At 44.9% G+C, this 14,393-nt stretch overlaps 1 long non-coding RNA gene across 1 annotated transcript in view; it reads left to right on the top strand.

Moving 5' to 3' along the window:
* Window positions 1-14,393, top strand: part of LOC125463328 (uncharacterized) — a 203,791-nt gene that overhangs the window by 172,707 nt on the left and 16,691 nt on the right. Inside the window, exons 2-3 of the long non-coding RNA XR_007249811.2 lie at window positions 2,280-2,372; window positions 11,387-11,473. This is a non-coding gene — a long non-coding RNA (uncharacterized LOC125463328). The remainder of the gene's footprint in view (window positions 1-2,279; window positions 2,373-11,386; window positions 11,474-14,393) is intronic.

Here is a 14,393-nt window from a genome sequence, read left to right as displayed (position 1 = left end):
TCAATGTCGGAAAAGCTTATGTGTATAATAAAATTGGAGTGTAGTGTGCAGACTGTGTCAATATCCTTCATACAGGGGCATTCCTGCAGATCAAACCAATAGAAATGATGTCCAGATGAAAAGGATAAGCTATAAGGAAAAGCTCAAATGCACTGAAACGTACAAAGTATTAAATAAATAAAACTTACCTTCAATACTAATTCACGGTCAATAGAACCATAGAACATAAAAAGGAAGAGGGAGAAACATGTTGATTATCAGTCAGGTGAAGTAAGATATTTGAAATGCAGTGGGATGTTGCAACAAGTCACAGTCAAATTACGGCTGTCTCAGGGGGTGAATTGGCTCTGCCAATCCTTAGGTGGTTATTGCCTCCATTCCCCCAACAGAGCCAACTCCAGAGGGGAGAAAAATAACCAAAACGTTACATTAAGAGCAGGAAATATAAACCTCAAGGAAAATGCAAGTGTGCAAAGAGGAAAAGACTGAAAGAAATTGTGGGATTAAGCAAGAAGTGACCAGACAAGAAATGTCAATAAGCATGGCACACTGAGATTTCGGAGCAGCTCAGCTCTGAGGGCTTTCATTAACTGAAACGCTTCAAAATCCCTTTTCTGAAATCAGGACGGTCAAGCCTCAGACTGTTGTCACATCCTATGCTGCAGACAGGCTTCAATTAGTGCTGGTATTAATGCTCTGAGTGGTTCAGAGGTTATGTAAACAACTATTTTAGCAAATAGATATACTACAAGCCTAACCGTTTATTTGAATGGGTTTAAAATAACCATTGGAATCCACCAACCCGTTCCCCTAGAGATCAGGACTTTTTTCCTCTGGAAGATATTAGCAGCTGGTTCTAAAATGTGAGCAGCCTCCTCAACTACAACAGTTAGGGCTGAACTAAGGGGCCAGTAGGTTCAGGCAACTCCAGGAAGCAGCAATACCATTGTAATCTGAGTAAGGCATAGAGGGTCTTTCGAGTGTTGGCTCGCACACAATTTCTGTTTGACACTCGATTGTTCTGGTGATTCATCTGGAGACACAATGCCTGTTTGAAAGAATCGAGAAACCCCACATTTTGCTCACTGTAGGTTTTACCAGCAAAATTTGTTTATTTTATCGATTCAATTCTGAATTTATTAACTGTCGCCCTCATGCGCAGGACCGGCTCCAGATTATCTATTGGGCTACTCCCATCTGGTTTGATCAAAACGGGGCTGACCGCCCTTTTCACAAGGGGGCCCCATGTTCCACTTAGAAACAAAGAAATATCAAGAATTGGAGAAGGGTTAGGCCATTCAGCCCTTTGAGTTGCTTTGTTCTTTAATTTAATCACAGCTGATCATCCAATTCAGTACGTTGTACCTATTTTCTCCCCGTACCATTTGATCTCCTTAGCCCTAAAAACAATACCTAACTCCTTCTTGACAATGCTTTGGGGTCCAATATTTTCTGTGGCAGAGAATTCCACAAGCTCACCGCTCTCTGGCTGAAGAAAATATTTTCTCATCTCAATCCTAAAACACCTATTCCTTCAGCTTTGACTGTGATCCCTGGTTCTGGATGCCCCAACATCGTCTCGCCATTTCCTCAGCCTCATCTTTTTAGAATTTCATAGGTTTCTATGAGATTCACACCTCATTTTTCTAAGTTCTAGAGCAAGTAATCCTAACCAACCAATTTCACTTCATATGTCAGTCCTGCCACCCCAGGAGTCAGTCTGGCCAACTTTTGTCGCATTCCCTCCATCTTTCCTCAGATAGGAGACCAAAACTGCACACAATACTCTGGATGTAATCTTACCAAGGCCCTGGACAATTGCAGCAAGACATTCCTGCTCCTGTACTCAACTCTTCTTTTCTATGAAGGCCAACACACTACTTGCCTTCTTCACCACCTGTTGCATCTGTATGTTTACTTCCAGTGACTGGTATATAAAGACTCCCAGGCCCTATTGCACCTCTCTGTTTCCCAATTTACCACTGAAATAATAATCTGCCTCTTCATTTTTACTACCAAAGCCTCACATTTATCCAACTTGTATTGAGCCTGCCATGCGTTTGCCCACTCACTCAGCCTGCCCAAATCACACGACACTGCCTTTTCCCTTTCAAGGCGGTCAGTGAGCAAAGTCCAGATAAAAATGAAGGTAAAGTTTGCTGCAACAGAAAGTATAAATTTTAGAGAAACAAAATTATGGTGAGTTGTTAATAGAAGAAACAATTGAAAAAGTGTCAGGCAGCAGCGATAAGTAATGAAAGTCTTTTTGTTTTTTTTAGGTAAAAAGTAGCGTGGGAGAAAGAGAAAACATCGAGGTCCCCCTCATGGTTCCAAGTCCTGCCAAGGAGGAAGGACCAAAGCCAAGCCAAACAGTTGAGTTTAGCTAACATTGGCATTGGTTTGCATCTGATGGAGCACATTCTGAGTCAGCCTTGGCAAATTTCACATGAAAGGGGGGAGTCGGGGCAACCTCTAGCCTCTCCCAATCTACTTTGTGAATAAGCTTTTTGGATGATCGGATAGGGCAAAAGAGGTTCATTCACCTTCACAGCCCACACCACCGCATCACTCACTCACCCATTCCCCCTCTTCATAGTTACTCATCCCCACCTACTCACTCATCTTCCAACATACCTCTTACTCCCCAGTTGGTCTGAGAAGCCCAGGAACACTGATTGTCAAAGTCACAGCGGAGATTCACAGGTCAGCTATAAAGGGAAAAACCCATGCTTTCTCCTATTTGATCAAATATTTGAATTATCTTGGACTGTTGCTCTACCTGACTTTCATGTCTCTCTACCACATCCACCTGGCCAATGGCTCTGTCCTGTTTTCATCACAATCTCTCATTCTCACAGCCATCATCTCTGTCCTCTTCAAATTAATTTTGTATTCATGGGAGCTGAGTATCACTGACTAGACCAGCATTTATGACCCATTCCCTAATTTCCCAGAGGGCAGTTAAGTGTCGACCACATTGCTGTGGGTCTGGACTAGGTCAGGAGCGCAGTTTTCCTTCCCTAAAGGATATCAGTGAACCACATGGGTTTTTTTTCCCGACAATTGACAATGGTTTCACGGGCTAATGTTTCCAGATGTTTGTTCAATTCAGATTCCACATTCTGCCTTTCAAACCCAGGTCCACCGAACCTTACCATGATCTCTGCATTCGCAGTTTTGTGATAATACCAGTAGACTGCCACTGCCATCAAGTCGGTGTCTGGCTGAAAGCCGACAAGTTTATGGTGGCTATAGGCTTCTTCCTGATTGGCACTTCTCACATTGTCCTCCTCACTCGTCCTCCAATCATTGCTCTCCTGCATTTGCCATTGCACTGATCAGCTCACTCTGGACCTATCCGAAGCAAAGGCAGGAGAAAACAGGAACATAAAGAACAGTAATAGGTCATTCAGCTTTCTGAGCATGTTTCACCATCTAACTCATCTCAGGTTGGAGGAGCAGCCCAAAATTCTTCAGTTGCACTTAACAGTACTTTTGGCAAAGTTCAGGGCACACAGTGTGGGCTGTGGACAGCCTGCTGGACAGGTCTGATAGAGAATATTTAGAATGAGCAACCCTTAATCTGGATGGAAAATCAATTGGACCGAGTCAAGGCATTGCCATTTCACTTTCTTCAGTTCTCTCCACACCATGGTTACTATGGTTAAAGGTTGCTCAATTTCCAATCTATCTCTGAAGAGATGTGATAGAATTAATCATTCTCCACCTCCATTTATGGGACACAGGTGTACCTGGTATAAATGGTGCTTGAGAGATACGTGGGGCTCACTGCGCTACAGTTAATTAAGGGAATGTTGAGGAGATCTGTGTGCTGAGCAAACTCTTCAGCCTTATTAATGAGGCACAGAGTACAAGATCAAGGAGTTGATGTTGAACTAGCATTTGTTAGTCTTAGCTAGAATATTGTGTACAGTTCTGAATACCACATTATAAAATGAATGTCAATGCATTGGCGGGAATGCAGAAAAGATTTGCAAGAATGGCTTTGAGGAATGAGAAGCTTTAGTTATGAGGACAGTTTGCAGAGATTCTCCTTTGAGACAAGAAACTTAAGATATTTTTCCATCCCCACCCTTGTCTACCTTCCGATGAGACCACTCTCTCCGTGACCCTCTTGTCCGCTCCACACTCCCCTCCAACCCCACCACACCTGGCACCTTCCCCTGCAACCGCAGGAATTGCTATATTTGGCCCCACACCTCCTCCCTCACCCCCATCCCAGGCCCCAAGATGACTTTCCATATTAAGCAGATGTTCACCTGCACATCTGCCAATATAGTATACTGTATACATTGTACCCGGTATGGTTTCCTCTACATTGGGGAATCCAAGCGGAGGCTTGGGGACCGCTTTACAGAACACCTCCGCTCGGTTCACAATAAACAACTGCACCTCCCAGTTGCGAACCATTTTAACTCCTCCTCCCATTCCTCAGATGACATGTCCATCATGGGCCTCCTGCAGTGCCACAATGATGCCACCCGAAGATTGCAGGAACAGCAACTCATATTCCGCTTGGGAACCCTACAGCCCAATGGTATCAATGTGGACTTCATTAGCTTCAAAATCTCCCCTTACCTCACTGCATCCCAAAACCAGCCCAGCCTGTCCCCACCTCTCTAACCTGTTCTTCCTCTCACCTATCCCTTTCTCCCACCTCAAGCCGCACCTCCATCTCCTACCTACTAACCTCATCCCACCTCCTTCACCTGTCTGTCTTCCCTGGACCGACATATCCCCTTCATACCTCCCCACCGATACTCTACTCTCCACCTATCTTCTTTTCTCTCCATCTTTGGTCCGCCTCCCCCCTCTCCCTATTTATTGCGGAACCCTCTCCCCATCCCCCTCTCTGAAGAAGGGTCTAGGCCCGAAACGTCAGCTTTTGTGCTCCTGAGATGCTGCTTGGCCTGCTGTGTTCATCCAGCCTCACATTTTATTATCTTGGATTCTCCAGCATCTGCAGTTCCCATTATCTCTTGGAGGAGACCTGGTACAGGTTTACAAAACCATGAGCGTTGGGATAGAGTGCATCAGGAAGAAACTGTTCCCACTCGCAAAATGGCTGAGAACCAAAGGACACAGAATTTAAATGACTGGCGAAAGAACAAAGTCAAGGTGAAAAGCAAAACAATTTTCATTCAGTGAGGAGTTAGGGTATGGACTGCAGTGCCGAGAAGTGTATTGGAGGCAAGTTCAACTGAGACACTCAACAAGGTGTTGAATGATTATTTAGTTAAAAATTATGTTCAAGGATCTGGGGAAAAAGCAGAAAGTTAGCAAGAGATATTGATGCTCATTTGAAGAGTCAGCGTTAGTATGAGTGACTTTTCTGAGGTTCTGTGCCAAGGTTAAAGCTGACATTGGTAGTTGAGGCTACCGTGGGAGGGTACATTTGGGAAAATTACACCTTGCAACTCCTTCACAGATAGATCCAATTTCAGACTCACTCTTAAATGAATCTACTGTCTGTTTAAAAGAGATAACAATGTGTAGAGCTGGATGAACACAGCAGGCCAAGCAGCATCAGAGGAACAGGAAAGCTGACCTTTCGAAAGCGAACAAAATTCTGAAGAAGGGTCCAGACTCGAAACGTCAGCCTTCCTGCTCCTCTGATGCTGCTTGGCCTGCTGTGTTCATCCAGCTCTACACCTTGTTATCTCAGATTCTCCAGCATCTGCAGTTCCTACTATCTCTGAAACTATTATCTCTGTAATTGGGATTTTGTTTATTGACTTGGTTTTACAGAATTATTCACTTTTACACTTCAACATTTATAAAAATTTCTGAACCCTTGAAAAATGCACTTTGATTATTAAAATATTCAGTATGCACAGGGCATGTACATTAATTAACATAAGAAGCAGGAGTAGAAAGAATGAGCTAGGCCCATCATGCCTGCTCTGTCATTCAATAAGGTGTCTGCACTTAGACCTCAACTGCAATTTTGTGTCCGAACCCCATATCCCTTGATTCCTTTAGGTCCAAAAATCCATTGATCACAGCCTAGAATATACTCAAGAATTGAGCAACCTCAGCCCTTTCAAATTTTTCATTTAATTAAGGTTGAATTACGAAGCTTTTGATTACAGAGTACAGGGCCATGTGCGCTGATTTAGCTGTGAGGTTTATTTTTTAATTTATTGTCATGAGCTCTGTTGAGAGTGCTCTTTGAACACTGCTGATTGTTTGCAGCTTCTTTATTAAGCCACCCAATTATACATCTTAGTGTGCACCTCGAAGTTTTCTTCAAACCCAGAATGAGAATCTATTCCCGACCCTTTCACCTTGACATCATGCTCTGAATATTAACTGCTGAAATTTCTTTGCTGCCTGATCCAGCAAAGGTGAGAATTCATTTATTTTAAATGGATTAGTTACCACCCTTTCCCCCACACCAGGTCTGAACAGTAGCCAAAAGAATTTCATGTAAACATGCTAATTGATCGGCTTCAGATATCCGAGGAGTCCAGTCTCAATGTGTTTGACTGGATGGTGAAGGAATGTCAAAGATCCTGAAAACGAAAATGACAACTGTTGCTCACTTATAGTGTCAAGGCATTAGCAATCTACAGAAGACACTTTATCACATTGATCTGCTGGGAACTCCCTGTTGCATGACATGTAGAGTAAATTAAAAAGAAACATAATAAAGGTTTTCCAAATTATGAAGGGACCTTGCCAAAGCAAATACAGTGAACCTGTTCCTGTTTGTGAGTGTGCCTGTAGCTTAGAAAAATGCAATTTGGATCAAGTGTAAAAGTATAAAATGTGCCATGGTGTGTTCATGGTCCATGGCCTGTTATATCAGCAGCAGTGTTAGTGGAATCAATGATAATTTCTAAAGGAGAAGTGAATGCTCACATGAAACTATATAATTTGTGCAGAAGAGCCAGGGTCTGCGACTACGCTTACAGCTCTTTAAGAGAATTGCCAGAGGTGCAATGAACTGAAGACTCTCCTCTGCATTGTAAGATTCTATAAGTTGTAATTGCTAATGAACGACTCCGCTGTCATGCAGTGATAATGGGAACTACAGATGCTGGAGAACCCAAGACAATAAAATGTGAGGCTGGATGAACACAGCAGGCCAAGCAGCATCTCAGGAGCACAAAAGCTGATGTTTCGGGCCTAGATCCTTCATCAGAGAGGGGGATGGGGTGAGGGTTCTGGAATAAATAGGGAGAGAGGGGGAGGCGGACCGAAGATGGAGAGAAAAGGAGATAGGTGGAGAGGAGAGTATAGGTGGGGAGGTAGAGAGGGGATAGGTCAGTCCAGGGAAGACGGATAGGTCAAGGAGGTGGGATGAGGTTAGTAGGTAGGAGATGGAGGTGCGGCTTGGGGTGGGAGGAAGGGATGGGTGAGAGGAAGAACAGGTTAGGGAGGCAGAGACAGGTTGGACTGGTTTTGGGATGCAGTGGGTGGAGGGGAAGAGCTGGGCTGGTTGTGTGATGCAGTGGGGGGAGGGGACGAACTGGGCTGGGTTTGGGATGCGGTGGGGGAAGGGGAGATTTTGAAGCTGGTGAAGTCCACATTGATACCATTGGGCTGCAGGGTTCTCAAGCGGAATATGAGTTGCTGTTCCTGCAATCTTCGGTGGCATCATTGTGGCACTGCATGAGGCCCATGATGGACATGCCATCTAAAGAATGGGAGGGAGAGTGGAAATGGTTTGCGACTGGGAGGTGCAGTTGTTTATTGTGAACCGAGCGGAGGTGTTCTGCAAAGCGGTCCCCAAGCCTCCGCTTGGTTTCCCCAATGTAGAGGAAGCCACACTGGGTACAATGGATACAGTATACCACATTGGCAGATGTGCAGGTGAACCTCTGCTTAATATGGAAAGTCACCTTGGGGCCTGGGATAGGGGTGAGGGAAGAGGTGTGGGGGCAAGTGTAGCATTTCCTGCGGTTGCAGGGGAAGGTACCGGGTGTGGTGGGGTTGGAGGGCAGTGTGTGGAGCGAACAAGGGAGTCACGGAGAGAGTGGTCTCTCCGGAAAGCAGACAAGGGTGGGGATGGAAAAATGTCTTGGGTGGTGGTGTCGGATTGTAGATGGCAGAAGTGTCGGAGGATGATGCGTTATATCCGGAGGTTGGTGGGGTGGTGAGTGAGAACGAGGGGGATCCTCTTTGGGCAGTTGTGGCGGGGGCGGGGTGTGAGGGATGTGTTCCGGGAAATGCGGGAGACGCGGTCAAGGGCGTTCTCGGCCACTGTGGGGCGGAAGTTGCGGTCCTTGAAGAACGTGGACATCTGGGATGTGCGAGAGTGGAATGCCTCATCGTGGGAGCAGATGCAGCGGAGGCGGAGGAATTGGGAATAGGGGATGGAATTTTTACAGGAGGGTGGGTGGGAGGAGGTGTATTCTAGGTAGCTGTGGGAGTCGGTGGGCTTGAAATGGACATCAGTTACAAGCTGGGTGGCGCAGTGGTAGTATGGCGCACTGGTCTCTACATCGCCGAAGCCAAACGCCAACTCTCCGACACCACCTCCTACCGCCCCCTCGATCATGACCCCACCCCCGAGCACCAAACCATCATCTCCAACACCATTCATGACCTCAGGGGAACCTCCCACCCACAGCCTCCAAGGTCATTGTTCCCCCACCCCACACGGCCCGTTTGTACCTCCTTCCCAAAATCCACAAACCTGCCTGCCCCAGTCGACCCATTGTCTCAGCCTGTTCCTGCCCCACCGAACTCATCTCCACCTATCTGGACTCCATTTTCTTCCCTTTGGTCCAAGAACTCCCTACCTACATCCATGACACCACCCACGCCTTCCACCTCCTCCAGGACTTCCAATTCCCTGGCCCCTAACACCCCATTTTCACCATGGACATCCAGTCTCCATACACCTGTATTCCGCATGCAGATGGCCTCAGTCCCCCTCCACTGACACCCTCATCCGCCTAGCTGAACTCGTCCTCATCCTCAACAACTTCTCTTTCGATTCCGCCCACTTCCTACAGACAAAGGGGGTGGCCATGGGCACCCGCATGGGCCCCAGCTATGCCTGCCTCTTTGTAGGTTACGTGGAACAGTCCCTCTTCCGCACCTACACAGGCCCCAAACCCCACCTCTTCCTCCGTTACATCGATGACTGTATCGGCGCCGCCTCTTGCTCCCTAGAGGAGCTCGAACAGTTCATCTACTTCATCAACACCTTCCACCCCAACCTTCAGTTCACCTGGGCCATCTCCAGCACAACCGTCAACTTCCTGGACCTCTCAGTCTCCATCTCAGGCAACCAGCTTGTAACTGATGTCCATTTCAATCCCACCGACTCCCACAGCTACCTAGAATACCCCTCCTGCAAAAATTCCATCCCCTATTCCCAATTCCTCCGCCTCTGCTGCATCTGCTCCCACGATGAGGCATTCCACTCCCGCACATCCGAGATGTCCAAGTTCTTCAAGGACCGCAACTTTCCCCCCACAGTGGTCAAGAACGCCCTTGACCACGTCTCCCGCATTTCCCGCAGCACATCCCTCACACCCCGTCCCCGCCACAACCGCCCAAAGAGGATCCCCCTTGTTCTCTCACACCACCCCACCAACCTCCGGATACAACGCAGCATCCTCCGACACTTCCGCCATCTACAATCCGACCCCACCACCCAAGACATTTTTCCATCCCCACCCTTGTCTGCTTTCCGGAGAGACGACTCTCTCCGTGACTCCCTTGTTCGCTCCACGCTGCCCTCCAACCCCACCACACCCGGCACCTTCCCCTGCAACCGCAGGAAATGCTACACTTGCCCCCACACCTCCTCCCTCACCCCTATCCCAGGCCCCAAGGTGACTTTCCATATTAAGCAGAGGTTCACCTGCACATCTGCCAATGTGGTATACTGTATCCATTGTACCCGGTGTGGCTTCCTCTACATTGGGGAAACCAAGCGGAGGCTTGGGGACCGCTTTGCAAAACACCTCCGCTCGGTTCGCAATAAACAACTGCACCTCCCAGTCCCTCCCATTCTTTAGATGACATGTCCATCATGGGCCTCCTGCAGTGCCACAATGATGCCACCCAAAGGTTGCAGGAACAGCAACTCATATTCCGCTTGGGAACCCTGCAGCCCAATGGTATCAATGTGGACTTCACCAGCTTCAAAATCTCCCCTTCCCCCACCGCATCCCAAAACCAGCCCAGTTCGTCCCCTCCCCCCACTGCACCACACAACCAGCCCAGCTCTTCCCCTCCACCCACTGCATCCCAAAACCAGTCCAACCTGTCTCTGCCTCCCTAACCTGTTCTTCCTCTCACCCATCCCTTCTTCCCACCCCAAGCCGCACCTCCATCTCCTACCTACTAACCTCATCCCACCTCCTTGACCTGTCCGTCTTCCCTGGACTGACCTATCCCCTCCCCACCTCCCCACCTTTACTCTCCTCTCCACCCATCTTCTTTTCTCTCCATCTTCGGTCCGCCTCCCCCTCTCACCCTATTTATTCCAGAACCCTCACCACATCCCCCTCTCTGATGAAGGGTCTAGGCCCGAAACGTCAGCTTTTGTGCTCTTGAGATGCTGCTGGGCCTGCTGTGTTCATCCACCCTCACACTTTGTTGTCTCCGCTGTCATGCAGAATTCTTTACTATGCTTGCAGTATGTTGATCTGCAGCAGTATCATGTCCTGCATATACATACATGGATTAAGAATAGAAAACTGTATTGCAGGCAATATACCAGTTGTAATGCATGACAGACAGCTCACTAGATGCATTGGGTAACTCACATTGATTTGACCTCACCTGACTGTGGTTATATTCTACAGTTTGGTGCTTAATGAATTCACAAATGCATAAATGTTTTGGTCTCTTTTCAGAGAGGGGGTTATTGTACGAGCCCTAGATGTTGCTTTTCCCCCACTCTCACACATCACCGAGCACTCTCTGCCTCACAGTCGTCTTGGTCTACAGTTTTCCATGTCATAATTTTACTTTGTTGAAAAACAACTCAATAATGGTCACCTTCACTATAATAGTTAGCTTCATGTCTTTTCTCTCACTCAACAATTACTTTTTTCCTCAACTAATATTCAATAAATATTGTCTGCATTGAAACACTATAAGTATAATATATAGAGTACAGCCTTTAAAAATGAGGAAGCACTGCTAATAATTCCAAAAATATTTTGAACTGAAGTAACTTCCAATGGACACTAAGAATGCAAGGAAAAGCAGAGTGTGCAAGTGTTATTTGGCTCATCAAACCCACTCAATCCAAAAGTCAGGTACAATTATTCGATTATTAATTGTTCTCTCTTGCCAGCTCCTAATCCCTTTTCTTTAGCAAATATCATGGACATCTCTTCAAATAATAGCACCGCTAAATATTTCATTGAGCTTTGTTTTTATTCATTCACAGGGCAGACTAGGCGAGTGCCCATCCCAGAGGGCAGTTAAGAGTCAACCACATTGCTGTGTGTCTGGAATCATGCATAGTCCACACCAGGTGAGGATGGCAGTTTCCTTTCGTAAGTGGTGTCAGTGAACCAAATGGGTTTTTCCCAACAATCAACAATGGTTAATAACAACAGACTGTGAATTCCAGATTTTTATTGAATTCAAATTCCACCATCTGCCATGGTGGTCTTCAAACCTGGGTGCTCAGAGCATTAGCTGGGTCTCTGGTTTAACAGTCCAGTGATAATCCCATGCAGTTATCATCTCCTCTATACCATCAGGTATTGTTTCAGCTTTCTTCATAAAGGTACCAATTGACCTTGTCATATTTTCATTACTTTGCTTGGCCACATGTAATGTTTTTATCCTTTGAGTCATTGCCTTTGCTCTAATCTGTCTGACAAAAATGTGATTAATAACCAGAGGAGTAAAATTTGGCAGCATTTCTCTCAACAAAGGGTGGTAGAAGTTTAGAACTTCCTTCTGGAAATGGCAATTGATGCTCGAGCAATTGTTAATTTTAATTCTGAGTTTGACAGACATTTCCCCCAAAGAATGGATAATGGAGCAAAGTTCATCACCAGTAAATTCTCTGAGCCCCCTTCAATCATGGAATAGTTAAGGGGGCCTAAACAGCCTCATCTGACTTCTCTGCAATCTGTGCAAAACTATGCTACAATGTCACAAAGCAGCATTCACAAATGTACAGTGGTTACACCAATACAATAGCTCAATGTTGAATATTTTGAAAGAAAACTTTACCCCATCAAACTAATGGAAAATATCAGAATCGTGAAAGAGCCATCAAGCCATTCATTCTTCATCTTAAGAACTGTCAAGGTATAACATTTAAAATCAGAACAGAGCAGAAAGGGCATAAAAGTTGGAATCTAAATTGTTCCATTAAACTAGACCTTTCAGTGAATGTTTTCTTTAAGACCATAAGTAACTGATAATCATTCTGGACGCTGGCCAGTTTCAACAACCCAAGCAAGATAAATTTCACCAAAATTGATCACTGGAGACATAAAATACAGAGGGTGATGTTTCATTGACTGAGGGGTGGTGAATATTCCATTATCTGAAATGTACCTGTTGTAAATGTTCAGGTGTCAATGTCGGAAAGGTCAAAGATCCTGCGGTTGCTGAAGAATATCACTCCTGGCCCGCCCTGAGGCAAAACTGTACATTTGCCTGTCAGGGTTAAGCCTATCATTTTCATACTCACAAGTTCTACTATAAAAGGAAAAATGTTATGGTCATTACATGCTGGTAGATAAGAGTTTTTCTGGTCTGTTACATGATATGGAGCTACCCTGTTCTCCCAGGACTTTTACTTTCTGGGAGTTTTTATTCTCAGAGCCCGCTGAGTTAGATGAGGTCTAAAAATACAAATTTCACAAGTTCAAAGATCACACATTTTAAAGCCAGTCATTCCTGTGATACCCAATTGCAGAAAAGTATGGATGCTTTCCTAACTTTCTTTCAAAGAGAAATTTCAGGCTCTTACAACATGGTATGTCTAAAATTATTTAAGAAACTTATATCAATAAATCATTTTTTAAGATATGGCAGATCTTCAGAACCTGGAGTCACTTTATGATGATATCACAGAGCTGCACATCACTGAATATGAATAGCACAGAATGGGAAGAAGTAGATTGGAAAACAAGTTTGACCACATAGGCATGAACATATGAAGGAGATAGTTTCATCCATAACAATTTAACTGTAAGAGCAGAGGGGTATGTTCATTCAGTTGATTGGAAGGCTGATTTGAAACATGGATTCATGCCAACAGCATGGGCTCAATTCCCACACTAGGTGAGGTTACCATAAAGGACTCTCTTCCTTAACCTCTCCCCTTGACCATCAGGTGAATATCATGGTGACCATCAGGTTAAACCATCACCAGTCTCTCACCATTGTCTCTCTGTGATGACAGAACAGCCCTATGGTCTAGTAGGATAATGACATCTTGACATTAGAAGATCAGAGTGCAGTATATCTATGATTACCATGGACAGCAGCATTTAGTATGGATGTGTAATAAATAATGTTACATTGAATTCTACTTCTCAAGACAGTTCTTGGCATTGCATTAACCCATCCAGTTTGGCTTGAATCCAAACACAATGTGTCAAAAAATTAGACAATAAAAGCTGATGACAGCTGTGGGACTCACAGCCTAGAAAATTGAGGAAGCAATAAAGCTCAAAAGTTAGCTATTTACCTTACTTTGTTATAAAGCAGAGGTTGATCAGCAACCCCCTTCCCATCAATAACTAAAACTAAAACCAAAACACCCACAGAGGAGTACCTCGCCTTATAATCTGTTAAAAAGGAGTGTGGAAAGTGATGTAACCTGCTTCTCAGCAACTTCTAGTGGTTAAACAGAGCAAGTCCCTGACACTCACTTTACAATCACCAGGAAACAATTTATATATCTAAATCTACCTGTGAACCTATTAGCTAACTGAATGAGCACCTCCTAACTACCAACTATTCCCAAATAAAACAAGATTCTAATGATATGTTTTTCCATTAAATACAAGTCCCACTTACGTAAAATAAATAAAACAGAGACTTCAGTCTCTCAAAATTACAGCCAGATTACATGTCTTCTGGAATACTGTGTGCCATATTTGTTGAATGTTCTGTCAGGAACGCCTTCTTTGTCGAATTCTTCTGTCAGTAGTATTAACTCGTTGTGCTCAAGATACCTTTGTTTTGGATTGTGCGGTCTCTAAAACTTAGACAAGCCTAAGACAGTTAGTGATTCTCTCTTTAGAGTTGAGAGCTGTTAACTCTGGCTGATGGCAGTTAATTCTTCTAATTTTCCAACTGCCTCTTTCCAATTATACCCTCGATGATAACTCAATTTCTTAAACAGGATCAGTCCTATGTTGTTAAAACTATCAGATTTAATTTTAATTGATTATTTGTCCCTAAGTGCCTGATTCAAATTA

This window comes from Stegostoma tigrinum, chromosome 25, assembly GCF_030684315.1.
Source record: "Stegostoma tigrinum isolate sSteTig4 chromosome 25, sSteTig4.hap1, whole genome shotgun sequence".
NCBI classification, from domain to species: Eukaryota; Metazoa; Chordata; class Chondrichthyes; order Orectolobiformes; family Stegostomatidae; genus Stegostoma; species Stegostoma tigrinum.
This window is presented reverse-complemented; position numbering and strand designations above follow the sequence as displayed.